This window comes from Phocoena phocoena, chromosome 15 (assembly GCF_963924675.1).
Source record: "Phocoena phocoena chromosome 15, mPhoPho1.1, whole genome shotgun sequence".
Lineage (NCBI taxonomy): Eukaryota > Metazoa > Chordata > Mammalia > Artiodactyla > Phocoenidae > Phocoena > Phocoena phocoena.
Window position 1 is genome coordinate 27,087,860 of NC_089233.1, and position 23,118 is coordinate 27,110,977.

Consider the following 23,118-nt stretch of genomic DNA (forward strand, 5'->3'; position numbering starts at 1 on the left):
ACAATAAAACTGAACCATATATATATATATTTTTGTTTGTTTATCCTTTCTTGCTTTGAGCTGTTGTTTTGTTGCTGGATATTCAGCCTGATAAGACATTGGCAAAAACAAGTTGGATATTAGAAAATATAACCAAGAAGCCATTACATATTTGAGTTGGATGGAAATGTACAGGCAGTAAATGTTAACCTCCTCCCCTAAATCAGAAATCTCTTCTGACCATCCAATTCTTTTTCCCCTTGACATCTTCTGAGTATCTGCTCAGTTCCAGGCATTATGATGGGAAATATGTCCAAAGAGGTGAAAAAATGTGTTCTTGTCCCAAAGAAATTCACCACGTAGATTCGGAAAGAGGCAGGATAACAGGTAATGACTGTAAAATCTGGGGAGGTCACTTTCAGGACACTGAATTCAGGCTGGACCATGAAGGTGACCGCAGGCTTTCTCAGGTAGGGACAATTGAGATGGGTCTTGATGGTTGTGTAGGAGTTTTCCCTTATCCAGTGGAAAAGGTTTCCCAAACAGCCTCTCCTCAAGCATTTCTCATGAGGAGAGCCTCCCTCCTTCTCTAGTAGTTAGCCACGTGGGTACGGTTTTTGGAAAACTTCTTGAACCTAAATACATCTTCCTGTAACGCATCTCATCTCTCGTTCGGTCTTTTGTGAAAACTGTTTTCTTTTTATAGTAGGGTCCCATCAGACTCTTGAAGACAGCCCTTATGCCCCCTGTAACTCCCTCTTACCAAAATAAACATCTCATAATCACTCCTCATATAACATAATTTCAAGTTCCTTCATCTTTCTGATTGCCCTTTGCTAATGGAAATGAAATTAAATATTTACTGAGTCCTTCTCAGGGCCTGTACTAAGCACTTTTTGTTTATTATCTCCACCCTTACAACACATCCTTTTACCCATTTATAAATGAGAAACTGAAGACTCAGAAAAGTAACCTGCCCAAAGTAACCCACCAGAACCCTAGCTTTCAGCAATTGATAATAGTGCCTCCTACATTCCCACTGGTTTCACTAAAATGATGGGACAACGGCTTGAGATACCGTTTTCTCCCTTTTAGCTGAGGAAAAGCATTATATCCAAGAAGTAGGATGCACTGGAACCAATTAGGAAAATGAAGTGAAACCCCTATCTATAATTGTACTTGGCTTGGCACTCCACGTTCTGAGTAGGAAGGACATGTTTTTGTTAGAAGCAATGTGGTGTCACTCTCACAAGTACATGGACTCCTCTAAATTGTGAAGGATAAGTCAGAAGTGGTATTTGTGCCTGATAGATACAGCACATCATACGCCAAATCTCCTACCGCACCCGTGCATCCAAGACTCTGAAACTGTGGGATACTGCAAGACCCATACCTACATCCCTCTCCTCCTACCTTTTTGTGTTTTTATATATTTCTTCACCTTCTGCCCTTCATTCTAGAAAATCAAAATGACCTTTTACATATTTTATGAGAAAACATACCATGGGCAACTTCTGCCCGAGGGGACATTTGGCAATGTCTAGGGACTTTCTGGTTGTCACAGCTGAGGATATGGGTTGGCAGTGGATGCTACTGGCATCTAGTGGGTGGAGCGATGCTGTTAAACATCCTACAGTATACAGGACAGCCCTGGACAGCAGAGGATAATCCAGCCTCCAATGTCAGTCATGTGGAGGCTGAGAAACCCTACATTCACTCATTTGTCTCTCATTCTTCATTTCCTCTTCTTCTTCCCTCTACTTCCCTTTATCCCTTCTTCCATTTTATTTTTTTCTTTCCCACTCTTTTTCTCCCTTTTTTCTCCAATCCTCATCTGTTCAACTTCCTTCCCCTGTTGATGACAGATAAAGTAAAACTCTGCTTTTGCTCACTGAACAAAGTTTACGTCTAAAAACCCAAATGGTAATGGTTACCAGGGGCAAACAACATGGTGGCATTAGGATGCCAGGACTTGTTAAAGTGGGTGCCCTATAAACGTTTCTTCCTCTAACCTTCAGACCTGCTGAAGTTTGCAAACCGTATGATTACCAAAAGGCAGCACTAATCTTTACCTTGGCAGATTAAGAACCCAGTTACCTGGAAAGCTTCAACTCAACGTTTCCCACTTCCTGTGCTGGTCAAGCACCTTAAAGGCTCATCATTATTAAGGACTGTATTTATCTGCTAGGGCTGCCGTAACAAAGTACCACAAACTGGGTGGCTTACACGGCAGAAATTATTTTCTCTAGACGCTGGAAGTCTGAGATCAAAGCGTCTGCGGGGTTCTTTCTTTTGAGACCTCTCTCCTTCACTTATAGATGGCTGTCTTCTCCCAGTATCCTCACATCGTCTTTCTTCTATGCTTTTCTCCTCTTCTTTCTTTAATTTCTTATTTTTTTCCCAGCTTTTTGGAGGTATACTTGACAAATAAAAATTGTATGTATTTAAGGCATACAATGTGATGTTTTGATACATGTGTACGTTGTGAAATGATTACCACAGTCAAGCCAATTAACATATCCATCACCTCCTCTTTTAAGGATGCCAGTCATTGGATTAGGGCCCACCCTAATGACCTCATTTAGCCTTCATTATCTCTTTAAAGGCCCTATCTCCAAATATAGTTGCTTTCTGAGATACTGGGCTTAAACATATGAATTTGCGGGGGCGGGGTGGTGGTGGTGGATAATTCAGTCCCAAACAAGATCATTGCAACTCATATTTACCCCTTGTTAAATTACAAATTATATGTTAATATCTTCTTCATCTGCAAACTATCTTAATTCATAAATAATAAAAACGCACTCAGTCACCAAGTCAATTATAACTCCCAAAACTCCAAAATACCTTTGAAATGGGTCCTGTCATAGGTTAAGTTGTGTCTCCCCACCCCCCAAAAATTCATATGTTGAAGTCCTAACCTCAGTACTTCAGGATGTGACCTTGTTTGGAAATAGGCAGTTCACAGATGTAATTAGTTAAGATAAGATGATACAGGAGTAGGGTGTGCCCCAATTATGACTGGTGTCCTTAGAAAAAGGTGAAATTTGGTCACGGAGACAGACACAAACACAGGGAAACAGCATGTGAAGATAAAAGGACAGATTCGGATGTTGCAGCAAAAGCCAAGAAATGCCAAAGACTACCAGCAAACCACCAAGAGCTAGGAGAGAGGCACAGAACAGATTCTCCCTCATAGCCCTTGGAAAGGACTCACTCCTGACACCTTGGTCTTGAACTTCTAGCCTCCAGAACTCTAACACAATAATTTCTGTTGTTTATGCAGCCCAGTTTTTTGTACTGTGTTGCACCAGTCCTAGCAAACTAATACAGGTCCCCTCCTCTAATGCCCTGTAAAAAATTAATAAACAGAAACCTCAATTAAGTAGAGTTGGGAGACCAGAAGGGGATGGTCTCACACTCTGCCATGATAGCACAGCCCAACAGGAAGAAGAAAGACTCCTCTTCTTTCCTGATGAGGACTTAGCCAATGAAAAGCCACAGACTCTATTTTTTTTTTACTACAGCCCTCCCAACTTCCTGTTCCCCTCTTATAAAATCATTCTCCTTCCCAGCCGTGTAGGGATTTGCACATGACTCGCCATGGTTGTAGACCCAGAATTGCAATTCTCTGCTGATTCCCGAATAAACCCATCTTTGCTGAAGAAATATCAGCAGTCTATTTGTTTCAGGTCAACAGTCCATAACCCATAACTACAGCTGAAATTGAGGTCTTCATCATTTCTCACCTAGTCTATCTCAATCAGCTTTAGGTACTGTTTCCACCACAACACTAACACTCTCCCCTTCCATTCATTCTCCACCCACCTGATTGGTGACCTTTTCACAATTCAAGTGTCACCTTGTACAGAATCCTCACCATTATCCTCAGGACGTGTGCCAAGATTATCAGCTCAACATACAGGAACAAAGCCCTCCATTAATAAAATTACTTCTCTTCCTGGAGCATTATCTATCCAATTTTTAGATCTCATAAGCTTCTTTTTAGGGGTCAGAATTCACTTGGGTGTGAAATGGAAAGGTGGACCCACTCTCAGGAAATTGACTTACCTTCGGGAAGCTATCACCAGAAATGGATATAACTATCCTTAGGATTAGAGATCACCACGTCTCCCAAGCAGACATCTCTCTCAACTCAATAGTGTGTGTATTTTGAGATAAGACACTCCTAATTGTTTTGAGCTTTTGGTCATTGTACTTGACAATCCATCCTTTGTCATCTCCTTGGTGGTACATCCAGGAGGATCCCCACTGACGGAATCCAGCCAAGGGCATAGCTCAGTAATAAAAGTGTTCTATGACTGCATTTCTCTCTCTTTTCCCCCCTTGCTGGTGATTCTAAGCATGACTAATCGGCTTTATTATGCTGGGTTAGGAGGATGCTGTTCCACAGAAAATTACCCACAGCAAATAAAAACAATTCCATATGGCAGCCCCATTCACTGCAAGACTAGTTAAACCTTGACCACACAGTTTATGTTAGCATTTCATCTCTCCTGTTGCCTTGGCTGTTTGCCAGCATGTGGTATTCTGTGTCCTCAGTGAAAAATTCAACCGAGAAAATTCCTTGCAGGGTTCTCTTTATCCCTAGATTTCTAGTAGTTCTTTCTGTTTTGTCCTCAGGGCAGACTCTAAACCTCAAATACACTCCTTCTCCTGGAAATCATTCAATGTCCAATAAATATTTATTAAACACCTACAATGTGATGTGCCAAACACTCTATAAAACTCCAGAAATGCTATACTTCTAAAAAAGAGGAGGCTTTGGGTTTATAACTTCAATGTTTTTTTCTAGTTGTGAGTATGAGTTGTTCTAGAATAATATCCTGTTCCTGTATCCTTACAGCTAGGAGAAGAAAACCTAGAGTCTGTCACCAGTCTGCCATTTACTTCATCTCCTAGTGCCTCTCTATTTGTCTCCTCTCAAGTTTCCCCCTACACACTCTGTCCACACCACATTAAATATCCTGACTTATCCTGTGCTCTCCCATCTCTATGCATTTACTTCCCTCTACCCTGTACCTGGAATGCTACTTTCCATCTTTTCAGATTCAATTCAAGCCACTTCTCATCTACAAGGCTTTGTCTATTCTTTTTTTTATATAAATTTATTTATTTTTGGCTGCACTGCATTGAGTCTTCATGGCTGCGCGCGGGCTTTCTCTAGTTGCAGTGAACAGGGGCTACTCTTGGTTGTGGTGCACGGGCTCCTCATTGCGGTGGCTTCTCTTTGTTGCGGAGCTTGGGCTCTAGGCGCACGAGCTTCAGTAGTTGTGGCTCACAGGCTCTAGAGTGCAGGCTCAGTAGTTGTGGCGCATGGGCTTAGTTGCTCCGCGGCCTGTGGGATCTTCCCGGACCAGGGCTCAAACCTGTGTCCCCTGCATTGGCAGGCGGATTCTTAACCACTGCGCCACCAGGGAAGTCCTGTCTCTCTTTTTTAGTCCTTTTACCTCCCAATTAGAATGATTCATCCCTTACAATTCTTTGGAGTTTGATTTTTTATTTAAACAGCGATTGCCTCAATCTGTTTTGTATGACAGTAATCTGTTTACAATTCTTTTTTTTTAATTGAAGTGTAGTTGACGTACAATATTATATAAATTACAAATGTACTTTATAGTGATTCACAAGTTTAAAGGTTATGCTCCATTTATAGTTATTATAAAATATTGGCTATATTCCCCACGTTGTACAATGTATCCTTTTAGCTTGTTTTATACATAATAGTTTGTACCTCTTAGTCCCCTACCCCTATATTGCCCCTCCCCCTTTTCCTCTCCCCACTGGTAACCACTAGTTTGTTCTCTATATCTGTGAGTCTGCTTCTTTTTTGTTACATTTCTTTATCAGAGAGGGAAGAGTGACTTTATCTAGCTATATAACCCTGGATAGGCTCCTTAACTTCTCTCTCCTCCTTTGTAAAGGGAAAAATAATAGCACTCGCCCTAGAGCAAATAATTCATTTCCTTCCCTTTGTCGTGTGGCTCTGGCTGATAAGTTTGTACCAAAGGGACATGTGACATTTCTAGGCTTGAGCATTGAATTGGCAAAGTGAGATGCTCCAGAACTCTCTTTCCCTCTGCAAGGCTAACCAGCGATGTTCCAGAGTGCCTGCTTTGCTACCTGATCTTAGAGTAGCAGTTCTCCAGATGACTGTTATAGATGTACAGCAGGAGTAAGAAATAAACCTCTTTTTATAGCCTCTGAGATTTGGGGGTTGCCTGTTACTGCAGCATAGCCTAGACTATCCTGACTGATGCAGACGGTAATTAAGAGAATTAAATACGACAATGTAAGGAGAATACTTGGTGAAACTTGGCAGACAGGAAGTGCTCAATCATTGTGAACCTTGTCCATAAAGCACACAGTGAAGCAGAGATGATGTCAATTCTAAGTGATCTATGCACAGCCGTCCCCTTTCAGTGTTACATTTTGATGTGTTCTGAAAGATCCCACAAGTAAAGGAGCTTTATTAAGTTAGCTCTGTGGCACTTGCTTCCTCCTAATATATTGTTCTGTCTGAAATTAAGTCCTTCAGCCTGACTTAAACTAACAGAGCATCAATAGAAGTCCTTTGTTAAGTGGACTTGATCTTAAGAGAATGTCAAGAATCTCCGTGGTGCCCTGTATAAGAGGGCTGTTTCCTTCTGTCACCTTGGGGGCAGAGGGGCTGTACACAGATAATCTGTCCCCAGGGACTCTGTCTCCTAGAAGCAGGGGCTCCTTGGTGTAGTGGCTACGGGAAATGGTTTTAGAGTCAGAGAGACCTTTGTTCAAAATTGACCCTACCACTTTCTGGCTCTGTGAACCTAGGGGAACTGAGTAACCTCTTGACACTACAGTTTCCCTTGAATAAAATGGAAAGAGCAATAGTGCATATCTCATAGAATTGTTGTGAGAATTAAATGAAGTAACACATATAAAACACTTGGCAAAGTGACTGGTGTGGAGCAAGCTCCCAATAAATGGTAGCTATTATTACATCAAGTTGCAGCTCAAACTATGTTTCTGCCAAAAACTCTACAGAACCCAATGAACTGCGAAGTTCCTGTTATTACAGGAAGGAAAAAGAAAGAAAACAGGGGCCTTTGATGTTGGTGTCAGAAAGGGTGGATAAGTCTTTTGTTGTCTGCTTCCCACCCATTAGCTTCCCCTTACAGAGTGGCTGTAGGGAGGGAAGCACAGGTAGCTTGACCTTGAACCGTGCCTGGGAACTCCATCTATATCTATAGGATCAGCAAAACAACAATAATTTCTAGTTTCCTGGTCTTTGGGTTGCTTAAGAATTCTTCTCTGGTAGGAAACAGATGAGTAAATAAACAACGAGTCTCAAATTGGTTTTTCCAAGATAATGTTAACTCAGAATGGAAATCAGGACGACGGAAAGCTAAAAATTGTTTTTCATATTAATGTAAATGAATGGTTCTCTTCGAAAGGAGAGTTCCTATGGATGTTATGAAGTTTTACTTTCCTCTGGTGGCCTGGTACAGGAGTTTCCTTCACCCTCGAGAGATAAAGAAGAGACCCATCATATCTTGGTCAATGGATTTCCTGTAGTTACACAGAATGGGGGTGTGTGGTAGGCATGATTCTAAGATGGCCCCAAGATTCCTGCCTCCCCCGTACATGCTTTATATGATCCTCTCCCCTTGAGAGTGGGTGAGAGCAGTGAGTATGACTGGATACAACTCCCTTGATTACGTTACTAATCATTTGACTTCAAGTTTATAAAAAGGGGACCATCTGGGTGGGCCTGACTTAATCAGATGAATCCTGAAAAAGGACAGGGCTCTTCCTGTAGAGAGAGTCAAATCATGAGAAGGACTCAAAGTGCCCTTGCTGGCTTAACGATGGGGAATGTGAAAGGAAAATCAAAATGGAGTCGGTATTGCTAATGGACCTTGCTAAAGTGGAGCCAGGAGGCCATCGAGGAAGTGTGACTTATGCACGTCTCAGTCCAGGTGGAATCTGACCTTTTGATCACTTACTGTCTCAACGCAGGCATCCAGAACCTCTGCACAATGTTTCAGAAACTCAAGATACCTATTGGGCCCTTACCCTAAATAACTTGTGACCACCTATCCCTTAAGACAAATATTTCCTTTCTTGCGTTGGAATCAATCATAATTCTTGCCAGACAATTTTAACAACCTTGTGGCTTTTGCCTTTATAAGCCCTTGACTGTTCCTCTTCCTGGAACACTCTTTCAGTTCTACCCGAATCTGTGTCTCCTGAATTGCAATTCCTAAGACCCCAAATTAAAGCCCTTTGTTCTTTGCAGAACAGTCTCTATACTGATTCTTGTTTAACAGGAGACAGACGTGGGGAGGGATGCAGGTAGCCTCTTGGAGCTGAGAGCAGTCCTTGGTTGAAAGGCAACAAGGAAGCAGCAGCCTCAGCCCTACAGTTGCAAAGACCCGAATTCAGCCAACAACCTGAATGACCTCGGAAGTTACTTCATTCCCAGAGCCTCCAAAATGGCACATGGCCCAGAGAACACCTTGATTTCAGCCTCGTAAGACCCTGAGCAGGGTTCTCAGCCATATCATGCCTGGTCTTTGTTATCAGCTCCTAAATTTGTGGTAATTTGTTATGCAGAACCAACACAGGGGAAGTGAGTTATTTTATTTGTATATTAAATGAAAGACTGGTCCCAGAAAGCCAAAGAACTTAGGGATGATTCGGGTAAATGATGACTCTCACTTGGAGATACTGAAAACAGGGCCGGAGGATATAAAACAAAATTTAACTGTGAGTATCTTTAAGGGATGAGGTAGATTACAGGTGCTATTTCTTCTTTTTTGCTTTTCTCTTCCTTGGAGCATGTCTCACTTTTACAACAAGACAAAAATAAAGGAAACAATTTCCAGGGAGACACAAGGCAGATGTCAGATGGCCAGAGACTGCAACATGAGTAGACAGTCCTCTCTGCCCTGCCTGGCAGCTCAAAGCCTTCCCTCTTTTCAGGCAACCATTTGGATACCTGACCCCTATGAGGTCGTGGATGCCCAGAGCAAGCCCTTTGCATCACTGACTAAGAAAACCTGGAGGTGATCAAGCCTATCCCTCTCTCCTTGTAGGTAAGGGAACTGATTCTCAAAGAGACCAACTTATCCAAAGCCACGCAACTGATTGGCGGTAGAATTGGGATAGGAATCCAAGCTCTCTCCCTTCCCACCCTGCCCTCTTTCCTCTTCACTCCAAAGTTGCCATGGGAACATTCCATTTTAGAGCTGGAAGGAATCTTCAGTCTCATCTGGAGTAAGATCCTCATTAGGGAGACAAGGAAATAGAGACACAGAATTGATGAAATGTTCTCACTAAGATCATTCACCAGAGTTGGAAACAACGGAGTTAGAATTCTGATTTCACTATTTTCCCGGGTCTTCTATCAACCATTTCGAATGTAGTTCTCTCCAGTCTATATGAAGGTTTTGCTGGCATTGAGAAACTTTTTTTCTTTTTCTTTTTTTTTTTTACCTGATGCTTGTGGCAGAGAAAGAAACATATTTGCCACTTGCTTTCTGCTTTAGCCTGGGAGCAGACTTACACCCCAAACACATTCAGCATCTCCCTGCACCTCTGCGCTGGCTCTAGAGGAACATTTGCAGAATGCATCTGAGTGTGACACCAGGGCCGCATTTTACTAGGGGGTAGGGCTGCGTCCTTGGAGTGCTGTCTCCTGTGGCCACAGAGGGAAGGGACACTGAATACCCCAGCTCAGCTGGCTTTGCAAACTCAGTCCTACAGTAGAGGACATAGGGAGTGAAAAGCCCCACGTAGGGTTTAAGGTTTGGCCTAGGCATTCCCTGTGCTTGTCACCAGGCATTTAGCTTTTCCTCTGCATCTCGTTTCTCAGACCTTTCTTTCAGTGTTGTTACCGAACCAAACTTGGGTCCATTCACCCACATGCAGTAGAGCCAATCTGCTGACACTGGGTCGTGGTGAAGGAAAGTGCAGCGTTCACTGCAGGGGTCAAGCAAGGAGGCCAGGCAGCTAGTGCTCGAAAAACCCAAACTCCCTGATGTGTTCCAGCAAAGCATTTTTAAAGGCCAGGTGAGGGGTGGGAGTGTCACAGGGTATGTGATCAGCTTGTGCACAGATCTCTGATGGGGAGGTAACAGGGTGGTGTCACAGGTGTTAACCTTATCAATCCTCGGGCTCTAGTAGGTCTGGGGGCTACATGCTCATGGTCATCAAGTAGTTGATTTTATCCATTTGGTGGGGGTTTTAGCCTCTGTAAAACGACTCAGGAAATGTGCATCAGATACTGTTATCTGGGTACTTCAGAGAAGAGCTACAGCAGAGGATATGGGGAAGGCGTCTGTCCCGGGAAGACCCCATAGGGTCCTGCTCAGTTATCGTGTGACTGGAAAGGATTTGCTCCAACATGGGATTTATTTACGCAGATACACCCAAGGCATCTAATGAAGTGGGAAATGTGGCTGATGAGAGGTTTCATGAGATTTCAGGCAAGAACTATACAAGGTAGAATGGCCTGAAAGAAAGGGAAGAGAACGAGTATTTGCCGATACTCCCTGTGCGTCATGTGTTGTGCTAGGTCCTTTAACATACAACAGAATTATATAAATTAAAATGTCCTGAGTGTTTTCTGAGTTCCACTGAATGAATTTAATTAGAGCCCAAGGATGATATATGAGAATTACACGGAATACAGAAAATGCCTGTTGTCGGCAATGACGGATTAGAAATGGCATTGTCTCCAGGAGCTCCGAATGCAGTGGACCCTCTCTTACCTGGCACGGGCAAGGGATGGAGAGTTCCAGCCAACTGCATATTCTTGTTGAAGGGAAAGGCTCACTTCCAAGTGCTCTCTAGGTTTGCATTCATTGGTGCCAGTTTAATCAGTGTTGAAAACATGGGGAAATCAACTCTCTCCTTGCCTGGTGTGTGGGAAGAGCAGTTGGATCACTGCTTTCCCCTGAAGCAAATTTGAGCTGATTGGCTTGGAGTAGCCATAGTACCATCTTCTCATGAGTGGAAGCGTATCTGGGAGAGAGGATTTCACGGTGTTTGTCATTTGCAGAATCTCAGTTGTTTCCAAACAAGGCTGATTATAATACACCCTGAGGCTGGAGAGGCTATGAGTTCATGCTGGGGGGTGGTCAGGGACACATCACCACCTGTGTATGTTTTGGGGCGATTCCAATTTCTCAACACCTCCAATTCCATCTTTCCCCCTTCCCTCCCTCTCTCTCTCTCTGTTGCAGCCATCCTGAACTTTTATTAGCTTCTCTAATGAAACACACTCTCACCTAGATGCGTTTGAAACAGCTGTTTCTTCTAGATGGAACACTTCTACCCTCCTTAACATCCCTCCTTCCACAAACCATCTGTGCTAAGAACGAGATTCTTCCAGTCTCAGACTAAACGTCACTCCCTCAGGGAAGTCATTTCTGGCTCCTCCATCCCCTAAGATTAGGTTAGATCCTATTACATCTTTCCTCCCCACCTCCAGGCATCTCTCCTAGATTGGAAGCTCTTGGAGGGGAGGGTCACATCCATCTTTTCAGCTTTTTATCCCCCTTGACCAGCACGGTACTAAGTACAGAACCTAGAGTAAATATCTGCTGAGTAGACAACTTTTTCTCTTTTTTTATTTTTTTAAATTTTTATTGAAATATTTACAACGTTGTGTTAAGTTTCAGGTGTATAACCAAGTGAGTCAGATATATGTATATATATATATACATATATATATATATTTTTTTTTTAGATTCTCTTCCATGATAGGTTATTACAAGATATTGAGTATAGTTCCTTGTGCTATACAGTAGGACCTTGTTAGTTACCTATTTCATATATGGTAGTGTGTAGTTTTAATCCCAAACTTCTAATTTATCTCTCCTCCACCTTTCCCCTTTGGTAACCATAAGTTTGTTTTCTATGTCTGTGAGTCTGTTTCTGTTTTGTAAATAAGTTCATTTGTATCACTTTTTTAGATTCCACATATAAGCGATATCATATGATATTTGTCTTTGTCCGGGTTACTTCACTTAGTATGATAACCTCTAGATCCATCCATGTTGTCTGAAAATGGCATTATTTCATTCTTTTTAATGGCTGAGTAATATTCCATTGTATATATATATACCGCATCGTCTTTACCCATTCATCATGTCTTGGCTATTGTAAATAGAGCTGCTATGAACATAGGAGCACATGTATATATCTTTCGAATTATAGTTTTGTCTGGATTTATGCCCAGGAGTGGGATCACTGGATCATATGGTAGCTCTATTTTTAGTTTTTTAAGGCGCCTCCATACTGTTCTCCATAGCTTTCATATCGCATTCTTATCAACAATGGCAAGCTTAGGGTAGGTCTCAGTAAACATTCACAAAATGAAATAGACTGTCTAGAGCAGGGTTTATCGAGTTCTGGCTCATGTGCCAACTTCAGCCTGCCACTTGGATTTACTGAAACTGGTTTCATTGGTTTTACTGAAACACAGTCACGTCCATCTGGTTATGGATCATCTATAGTTGATGGTGCATCACAACAGCAAAGCTGAGTAATTGCAATAAAGACTGCACAGCCCACAAAGCCAAAAATATTTACTATCTGGCCAACTCCTGGTCTGGATTCTTTCCTTTCAAGTCCAAGAAGAGTTATAAGTAAATAACCACTTTGAAATACCTCCTCTCCTTTTGATTTTTCGGTCTCCTCTTATAACCACATTGAGTCTTCCCATTAATCTTTAAACCCCAGAGTTCCATACATTATACACTTAAAAATGTCTAAGATTTAAAAATTTTTAATGTTTAGGAGAAAATAATAATAAATAATTGTGTCTTGGGCCAAAAGTCATTGAAAACCATTTCTAGTTTTAAAATTTCTTCCATTCTCTGCTTCTTCTCGGCCTAATTAAATCTTACCAACAGCCAGAGCACAGGTCAAATTTCCCTCTTTCATGAGGTCCTGCTGTTCCTTCTCTGAGGTTATTCCTATAAAACTTAATGCCTGAGCCATTTCTTTGGTGACAGCTCTTACATTGTCTTATGCCATTATTTAATGTATATTAATTTTATTTTCCCAATTAGATGCTAAACCCCTGAGGGTGAGGTCATTATATACAAAGTTTGAACTAAAAATCTTATCAAGTTTAATTCGCATCTTCACAATCCAGTTTGTGCAAATGGGCTTATATAAGATTGAATATCCACATTTCACTAGTTTTGCTTCAACTACTCACAAAGAACCAGCAAGTCTCTGTAGAGTGTCCCTAGTTTATGTCTGGGAATCTCCCAAGTGTTGTCTCATTTGTGCTCATTAACCAGGCTGTTAACTTGGCCACTGTGTGACATGCAAAATGTTCTTTCTCTCCTGCTCTGCCCTTGGCTGTTTATTCTGCACCTTGGGTGGGCTAATGGTATCTCAGTGTGACCATGCCTAGCACACAGTCCCCTTTGCTCCCAAGGCTAGACTATGACTTGCAGGACTTAAGATGCTCAAGCCATATTGTACGGCTATGGAGTCACGCAGAAGGTGAATAGGATCACCCCACACATGTGCTGCTTTGCCCTCTGGGCCACAGAGCATCTCTGCTCGATCCCACATCATTAGAGCTCCTGCAGCTTCTGCTGTCTCTATGGACCCAGGCACTAGTCTCTGGGTCTGGTTGGAGGATCCAGACTCCTTGTTATACACTTTATAGCCTCTGCGATAATGAATCTCTGAAGATGTCCCATCCCCAAGAACCCCACTTTCTGGTATCTATGCCCTTAAGTTGTCTCGTCCCACAGTGAAACTGGGCTAGCCCTGTGTAACTCATAGAACGGACCAGAAGTGATTCTGTGTGACTTCCAAAGCTGGGTTCTAAGAGGCTTTGCAGTGTCCATCTTGGTCTCTTTGGGCACTTGCTCTGGGGGAAGCCAGCTACCATGTAACTAGGTTGAGTATCCTGAGACCATCATACTGTGAGGAAGCCCAACCTGGTCATGTGGAGAGAAAGCAGTGCTGGCCCAGCCCCAAACGTTTTGGCCATCTCAGCCCAGACACCAGGCATGTGAGTGAATTAGTCATCTTGGACATTCTAGTTTCAGCAGACGCCACATGGGAAAGAACTGTTCCCACATGGCCCCAGATACACAACCCAGTTGAGCCATTCCACCTATCTCCGGCCATTCAAATTACATCAGCCATTGTGGAACGTGGACAGGCCTGGAAGGACAACCCAAATTCCTGACCCACAGACTCATGAGCGTATTAAAATGGTCATTCTTTTATGCCACTAAGCTTGGGGCTGTTTTAGTATGTAGTGATATAACTGGAACACCTCTTTCTACTTCTTTCTTGAAATTTCATGCTAATAAACACATGTAGGTCAACCACTCTAACAGCAAATCAGACATGCCTAGGCAAGCCATATTCTCAGAGATGAATATAACCGAATCTCAGGGGAGGGACTCCCCTCTAAAACATGTCAGGTATCTGTTGGATGGATGAAGGAGGAAAGGAAGAAAAAAAGGAGGATTCAAAGAAGGAAGGGAGGGAGGAAGAAAATAAGAGGTTCATGGTTTCAGCAAGAAAGATACAGGATGGGGCTTTTGTAGGATATCATTTGGCATGAACCATTCAAAGTGATTTTCGAAGTTCTACCAGCTTCACCACACCAGTGCTTCAGGCATCCTCTGCTTGACTCCAGTGTTAGGTAGATGTGTCATAATGACCATGTCGATAGGGCAAGCTTACCCACTTTCCTTGCTCTGCTCATAGGAGTTCATCTGCCCATTGTCGCCACTCAGGGAAGCTGTGATGGGCTATTTCAAGAGCAGGGGTGGCCACAGATCTTCCTACCACCCATGCACAGGTTGTCTTTGTAGGTGGTACCTACACAGACAGAAGCCTCTGATGGTGATATCTATACAATGTGTGTGATGCCCACAACTGTGCCATTCAGTCGAGCTGCTTCTGGTTTGGGAACGAGGAACACAGTGGTGGTTAGCAGGTCAAAAGGGACCAACAGTGTAGACTTGTCGAAAGAAGCAAAGACACCATACAGGAACCCAATCGCTAATGAGAGAGAAAGTGGATTAACTGAACAAGTAGCTATATGCCCAGGCTTGCTGCTGCTTCTATTTCCTGGTTCCAATCCAGTTCTTAGGAGTAACTCCCTGGTCCTTTCGTGGGCAGTGAGTCTCTGATTTTCTTTTTTCCAACTTAAAAATCTTCCAAATAACACAAGGGACAAGAAGAGAAAGTTGGCTTCCATTTTCACTTTATAAGTGCCTCCATCTATGAATTCCCCCAAGTGACAAAACATATCACAAAACGTGAAACATACACCATTCTCTCCTTCGGGTGCCAACCATCCTTCAACACATCGTCACGAATCCTGCACTGATGTTAACAGTCCTCTAACATCCTGAAAATGACTGCATCCATCCACGTCTTCTGCAGTTGCTCCAGAGTGATAGAAGCAGTGATTTATTCAAAAAGAACCTTCGGCAGGAAGAAGGTTATAGCCCTTGTGATTTTCTCTGTGGCTGCCCTAAATCTTTGATAAACAGGCTTTCTCCATCTCAGTTAACATTGGATTTTGATTGCAACATTATCTTTTCTTCCAGGGGTAACTTAAGGGAATTTATCCCAATTTCTTAGGTTTCTGAGTGGTTTCACAGGAATTAACATGTGACTCAAAGTGCCCCTGGGTGACCCAGCCTCCCAGAGGCTATGGCACGTGATGGTTAAGATGTGGACCCTGGAGGTGGGCTGCTTTGGTTTGAATATCTGCTCTACTGCTTACTGCTGTATGGTCTAGGGTAAGGTTCTTAAGCTTTTGAGTCTTGTTTTACTTTCTAAGAATGGAGTAACAATTTATTCACTTTGTGATGTTGAAAGAATTAAATAAACGAATACATACAAATTCAAGACTCTAAGTAGGCCTATTGATAAAGTGTCAGCTACTATTCTTATTATTTATAAATATTTCTGATAGCCACAATCTAGCTTTCTTAACTGTGTGAATTTGCCTTATTTTTTTTACTTTTTGAGATTTTATTCCTGTATAATAAAAGGGTGGCAAGGTCACAGGAGTACAGCTCAATGAATTTTCACAAACTGATCACAGTCATGTAAGCAGCTCCAGATCAAGAAACAGAGAACATCACTAAGACCCAAGAAGCAAGCATCCCCCTCACGTCTCCTTCCCGAGGAGAACTGCTATTCTGACTTCTAACGCCATAGATTAGCTTTGCCTGTTTTTGAATTTTAGGTAAATATAATCTTCCAGTACGTACTCTTTTGGGTCTGGCTTATTTTGCTCAATATTATACTTGTGTGGTTCACTCATGTTGTTGCATGTATGATGCCATATATATATATATATATATATATATATATGTTGTTGCATGTATACTATATATATATATATATATATATGTATGTATATATATATAAAATATCCCACCATGCGAATATGCTAAGGTTTATTTATCTGTTCTACTGCTGATGGGAATTTGTGTAGCTTCCAGTCTGGGGATGTTATGAATAGCGTTACAAACATTCTTGAACGTTTCTTTGGGCGGACATATGCACCCATGACTGTTGTCAGTGGAATGAGTGGTCATGGAGAATGGATAAGTGTGGTTTTAATAGACGTTGCTAAACAGTTTTTCAAAGCCACTGTGCCGCTTTACATGCCCACCCCTTGTATGTGAGAGTTCCTGCTCTCCTCATCCCTGCCACTAGTATTTTCTGTCTTTTCCATTTTAGCCATTTTGGTAAGTGTGTTGGTTTTGCTTTTGAAAATCAGTTTGGCAAAGAACAATGAAAAGAACACTAGAGTCAAAAAAAATTTTTTTTTTAATTTGAACCCCTAACTCTAATTTACCAATTCCACTTCCTAGATGTGTGACGTGGTGAGTCATTTTACTTCTCTGAGCCTATTTCCTTGTGTTTAAAATGAGGCTAATAATGTCCCCAGGGAATTCAAAGCCCTTGTTTCAAGGAATGCTATGTGGGCATTTGTGAACACCTACTCCATCCTGTTTTCAAGTCCACTTTCTCTCTGGATGCTAGAACTTACTCATCTGCTGGGGCTGTACACCAATAACAAATTGTAATCATTTGGTCGAGGTAGTAATTTCTGTGGTTGGAAAGTCAGGGCTTCATGGGTCATGCTGCTCTTTCAACAGGACTTTTTTTTTAAACATCTTTATTGGAGTATACTTGCTTTACAATGGTGTGTTAGTTTCTGCTTTATAACAAAGTGAATCAGTTATACATATACATATGTCCCCATATCTCTTCCCTCTTGCGTCTCCCTCCCTCCCACCCTCCCTATCCCACCCCTCTAGGTGGTCACAAAACACCGAGCTGTGACAAAGTGAGAGAGTGGCATGGACATATATACACTACCAAACGTAAAATAGGTAGCTAGTGGGAAGCAGCCGCATAGCACAGGGAGATCAGCTCAACAGGACTTTTGAATACAAGATTACAACACAGAGAGGTGGTGGAGGATTTGTTTTCCTCCTATTTACTAAATTAAGAAGTGAAAACAGAACCTGGTGATAGTTTAAAACTGTATACATATCTTAGGACACCTAACTCTATCTCATTTGTTGGCCAAGGGGGATATCTCAGCCACAAGAAAGCAAAATTTAACTCATGGGGGGGAAAGCCACAAAAAAGACTTACCAAGATGATCCTTAAATGGTGGGACTCAGAGAGAACAGATTAATCTGGTCACAGAAACCCCCTAATGGCTCTGCAGTTGCCTTCACTTCTAGTTGTTGCTACTTTTGCAGGATGACTTCAGACAATGTGATAAGATGACCCAGGTTCAGTTTAGGGACATCTTGCTTCCTCTTCTCCTTAATATCCCATTAAGGATATACTCATAGATACCTAGAGTATCAACTAGCTGACTCAGACATCTGGTAGACCAGTTTGTCCCCACATGTATACTTGTAGGCTCCCCAAAGCAGCAATGCACATTTAACTAGAATCTCAGCATCAAAGATTCTTCCATTCACTCTTTAAGGCAAGGGTCTTTCATATTTTCGAGAGAGAAATTCCTTGTCTTTAGAGCTATAAAGAGCCTCAGAAATAGTTCCATCTGCTTCTGTTACAAACGATAAAATTGACGACAAGAAGGGATAAATGACTTACACGAGGTTAAATTTAGTGACAGGCTGTGTTTGTCCAAATTTCCTGATTTTTGAGCATGGGATTTTCTTCAAATTCCACAAGAAAATTTGGAGGTGGGCGTGCAACCAAGGATAAAGACCTTAATTGTGATTGCATGGGGGTCTCTTTCTGCTGAAAAATATTACAAACTTCTCATCCTTCAGAGTTAGATTAAATGTCTCCTTTTGAAAACTCCCCTGAGCGTTCACTTGATCCAGATGAAATTAATCCCTCCTTTTTCTGTGTGCCTGGGGGAATTTTGCCTATTTCTCTACTATACCATTTCATTCATTCATTCAATCATTATTTATTTATTCATGTGCATATGTATGACTGCATTCCCCAAGCATATGACATTTTATTAGAGTTTGTTATCTAATTGTCCCTCATCTTCTTGAATCTGAGAACTGCCTGAAATCAGGGACCATAAGAGGTTCATCTTTGCATCTTGCATAATGGCTATCACGGTGAGAGAAATATAAACAGAGACAGACAGAGACGAAGAGAGAGACACAGAGGGAGAGAAAGAGAAGGGAGGAGGGAGAAAGAGAATGTAGGGTAGGGGAAGGAAAAAAAAGAAAAGAGAGGAGAGAATTTAAGAGACGTTATGGACATCTGCTGATTTTTGCCTACTGAGCATCTGTATTCCCTTCTTCCATCTTTAGCATCAATATTTTCATCTGGGAGACCAGCCCTCTCTACTCTCACACAGCCCATGGATCTCATGTGGGGCTGACCTCATAGTCCCCCACTCCAAGGATGAGCACACAAGGCAGGCTGTCCAATCAGCATGTTCCATTCTTTGACCTAATCATGGGCATGTGTGACCAAGTCAGAACTGTGTAACTCAATTCTGGGAATTTTATGAGTAATACAAAAGAGAAACTCTCTTTCCACGGGTTTCAAGGGAGTGAGTCTGGGGTGCCAGCAGCAATTTTGTCACCATGAGGGGAAGAATCTGCCAGTGAACAAAACTTATTCAGATAGAAGCACAGATGAAACTGTGATTTGAGCCCCTGTATCCAGCTGTGCCTGAAGCTGGATTATTTATGAATCTAGTCATATGAGCCAATGTAGTTCCTTTTTCCTGCTGAAGCCAGTTTGAGTTATGTTTCTTTCATCTGTAATCAACAGAGCTCCAATTAATACAAGAGTTATAGGAGAAAAAAGAAAGAAAAAAGAAGAGGAGAGGCTTTGGGTACCTTTGAGTTCTACTTGTAGGTCCTCTCCACTGATTGAGTATTCATGGTCTAACACATCAACAGAGCTTTGTGAATGGACTTTCTTGTTAGATGGGAGGGAAAGGCCATGCCAGGACAGACCCATGGTGGAGGTGTGTTTGGAGAATGGCCTCCTTCTCAGTCTTCTGAAATTTATTCTACCTACCTCTCCACTTAGGAATGGCATAACCATGGTCACATCTCTCCCTTTCTTATATACAGCAAGTCTAACCATAAAATGATGGTCTGACCTATATTTTCAAAGCCCCTTTTATCTCTGACACCCCGGGTGCCTCAACTGGTTCTCCTGAAGCTCCAACCCAGTTTTATCCCCAAAGGTCTCTCGGAATCCCATGATAGGGCATCTTGGGTGAATCACCATCTCAGTTTTCCCAGGACTGAGTGGGGGGATCATGGAACACAGGACTTTTAGTTCTGAAATGCAGAACATCTCAGGAAATTGGGACAAAGTTTGTCTCCCCAGACTGACATCTTCCCCTTAGCTGCTGCAGCCCAAGGGTAAGGCTCCCTCTGACAGATCAGACATTAAAGAGCCTAAAATGACTGTGACCGGTCTCCAAGCATTTCAGAACTTTGCAACAGTCAGTGCCTTGTAAAAAAAAACATTGTTTAATTTTTAAGGCTCATAATGATAAAAGTCAAACATGTTATTTATAGAAAAGTAGATAGAAATAATAGGTAGGCAGGTAGGTAGATAGATAGATAGATAGATTGGGGGGGGGGGTGCCCTTATTCCCCTTACCTTGCCTTCCTCCATCTTGCTGCTTGGAATTGATTGCTGTCAAGCCATCTTTGCTGATGCAAATGAGAACAGCCTAGGGATAGCAGAGCAACAAGGAAGGAGGATCCTGGATCCAGGAATGACCTCATGGAGCAGAGAGGCTAGCCTGGACTGCTTGCCTTGGATCTCATCTTCTTTATATTTAAGTTATTACCATTTTGGGCTATTGATACGCCCAGGTGAACTAACTAATTCATGTACATCGTCTCATCTGACCATCGCTAGAGCTGTTTCTGAAGAGAAGTTAAGGACTCTGCCCTTGACCACATACCTGGTTAGTGGCTGAGCTTCCAGCGGAGGCTAGTCCTGACTCACATACACTTTGGGCTCCTAATCACCATGCTTTACTGCCATTGCCACTTTTCCCTTTATGCAGTGCCTTCCAGTTTTCAAAGTGTTCCATGATTATTATTAACTAAGGAGGCAGGGATTATTATTGTCCTTATTAGCGAGATCACTTAGGTAATTTGACTAAGATCATCCAGTGAATTAGAGATGCATCTAGGATAAAAGTTCCAGTCTTTGAAACTTCAGAACTTTGCCTTTTTCACTTGACTCCACCAATCAGGCTCTCTTGGAAGGACCAGACTCCACCAGCCTCTCCTAATATTTTTTAATATACTTCAAGCAATTCATTCAGTTTCTAAATTCAAGAATACTAATAACAGCTATTTTCTTTGAATTAAGGTGTATTTGACAGAAAAAAATTCGCTTGTTAGTCAAACATAAATGAAATTATGGTCAATTTCAGTCTCCCCTCCCACAGATAGCAGTATCTTTTTCACTAGCTTTATTCATAATTTTTTATCAGTGAAAGGGAGTTTACTTTAAACACCCTCTCTTTGAGCAAACAAATGTTCTAATTCAGCCACAACTGTCAGGCTTTGTTTATTGAGTTTTAACAACGGTACCTAATTCTTATCATCAATTTAGCATCCTTGAAACGGTCAGCTTAGCTTTCCAGTGCTAAAGTTTCCGACACTCTATTTTTCTTGCATCTTTTCTGAACTGTAGGTTCTAATTCTGTGTTCCAGTTAATTAGCGCTGTCTGTAATTTTAGACAACCCATATCTGTTAAGGCAACCAAAATTCCATCTTTGTTTCCAAAGGTGGCTGTTTGTTGTGCCAGAAGGTACTTAGCTGCTGAAATAAATAGATGACGTATCACTTATAAAAAGTGCTCTTGCCTCATTGGGCAGATGTCTCTTGGTGATGGTGACTAAATATAGCATGCCGATTTTAGGGCAAAGATGTAATTTTAAAAAGTAATCATAAAACTATTGATTGTAAAGAAGTCACTTTGATTTCCTGTTCACTCTGATTATAGAGACCTTCACCCTTACCAGGCTTAGAAATTTTTAACCCTTGAAAACTAAAGCCCTATCAGGAACAGATTTCATATTGGAAAACTAAAAGTGTATCTACCCAGAGGTGTGGGTCAAACACTTGTTTCCGTCCTTTGGTCCCAGCAATGAAAACACATTCAGGAGGGAAAAAAGGAGGTACTGTGGGAGGTACCATCTTAAATAATACTAATACTACTAAAATATAATAGTTCCTACCATATTTCAAACTTCATTATGTGCCAGATGTTGTAATAAGCACCTTATTTATAGTATGGGTTCATTCAATTCTCACGGCATGACTGTAATAAGAGGAAGATGTATTTCACGTGAAGCAAACAAAGCTTACATTTTACGGCCCCCCTCACTTGCACGGGTCCTTTCTAAGGCCCTAGCAATGTGTTTCCATCATCACATGTTGTTTTGAAATTTTGTAAAAGTGAAATGTTTGAACAGCAATGGTTTAAGCCTGGGAATTCTTTCTCCTGGGGGTTCTTTTTTGTTACACATCCCCTCATGTTGGTTAGTGCTGGAGAGGCTGAGAGCATCTGGGGATTTGGGATTGAGCTGCAGTAATACACCAGGATGGGGTTTAGTGGGATATGTTTATGTGGTTCTCATTCATTTCCATGAATTGTTAAGTGACTCTAAGCTAGCTACCCGTGAATGACTTATCCCTATGGCTTCCAGGAATACTCCTGCCACACTGTGCTAACTCATCTAGTATTTTGATCCAGAATAGCAGGGCCAGCGATGGTATTGCAATGGGGACAGAAGAAATGCAGGTAACAGAGGAGAAATTAAGTTTGAAGTATATGGAGTCAGAAGCTAGTCTATGGGAAATTCTCTTAAAGCATACAACTCATATATGAAACAAACTCATTAGAGCTTTTCCCAAATTTAGTGATAATCCTAAAAATTTACATGTCATTACTAATAATGAGTTGTGGAACTGAAAGTAAATTTTCTAAACCATCAAGAGCCGTATTAATTTTTCATCAGCCATGCTAGAAAAAAAGTTAGAACTATTTATTTTCTCTATAGAAAGTATTTTTATCAAGTTATTGACATATGAAGACAGAGTATGCAGCCTGAGCATATAGGATAAAAATATTACAGAGGTGTTCGCTTCGGCAGCACATATACTAAAATTGGAAGGATACAGAGAGGATTAGCATGGCCGCTGCGCAAGGATGACACGCAAATTCGTGACGCATTCCATATTTTTTAGTGGGAAGCAGCTGCATAGCACAGGGAGATCAGCTCGGTGCTTTGTGTCCACCTAGAGGGGTGGGATCGGGAGGGTGGGAGGGAGACGCAAGAGGGAGGGGATATGGGGATATATGTATATGTATAGCTGATTCACTTTGTTATAAAGCAGAAACTAACACACCATTGTAAAGCAGTTCTACTCCAATAAAGATGTTAAAAATATATTACAGAGATTTATTAATCGTTAATAAAAACTATTATTTTTTAAATTTTGTGATGTGCACATTTGTCAGCTTTTAAAATTTGGAATCTGCTGCGGCTTCTTTTTATTCTAAATAAATATTTATTTTCACACCTGATTTTCATATTTTAAATTTTGTATTCT

General features: G+C 41.6%; 1 non-coding gene across 1 annotated transcript; it reads left to right on the forward strand.

Annotated features, from left to right (window-relative positions):
• The first annotated feature begins 22,642 nt into the window (after positions 1-22,642).
• LOC136135788 (U6 spliceosomal RNA) lies at positions 22,643-22,749 on the forward strand. Its single transcript, XR_010656629.1, has one exon. It is a non-coding gene; the product is annotated as a U6 spliceosomal RNA (small nuclear RNA).
• Positions 22,750-23,118: the final 369 nt, after the last annotated feature.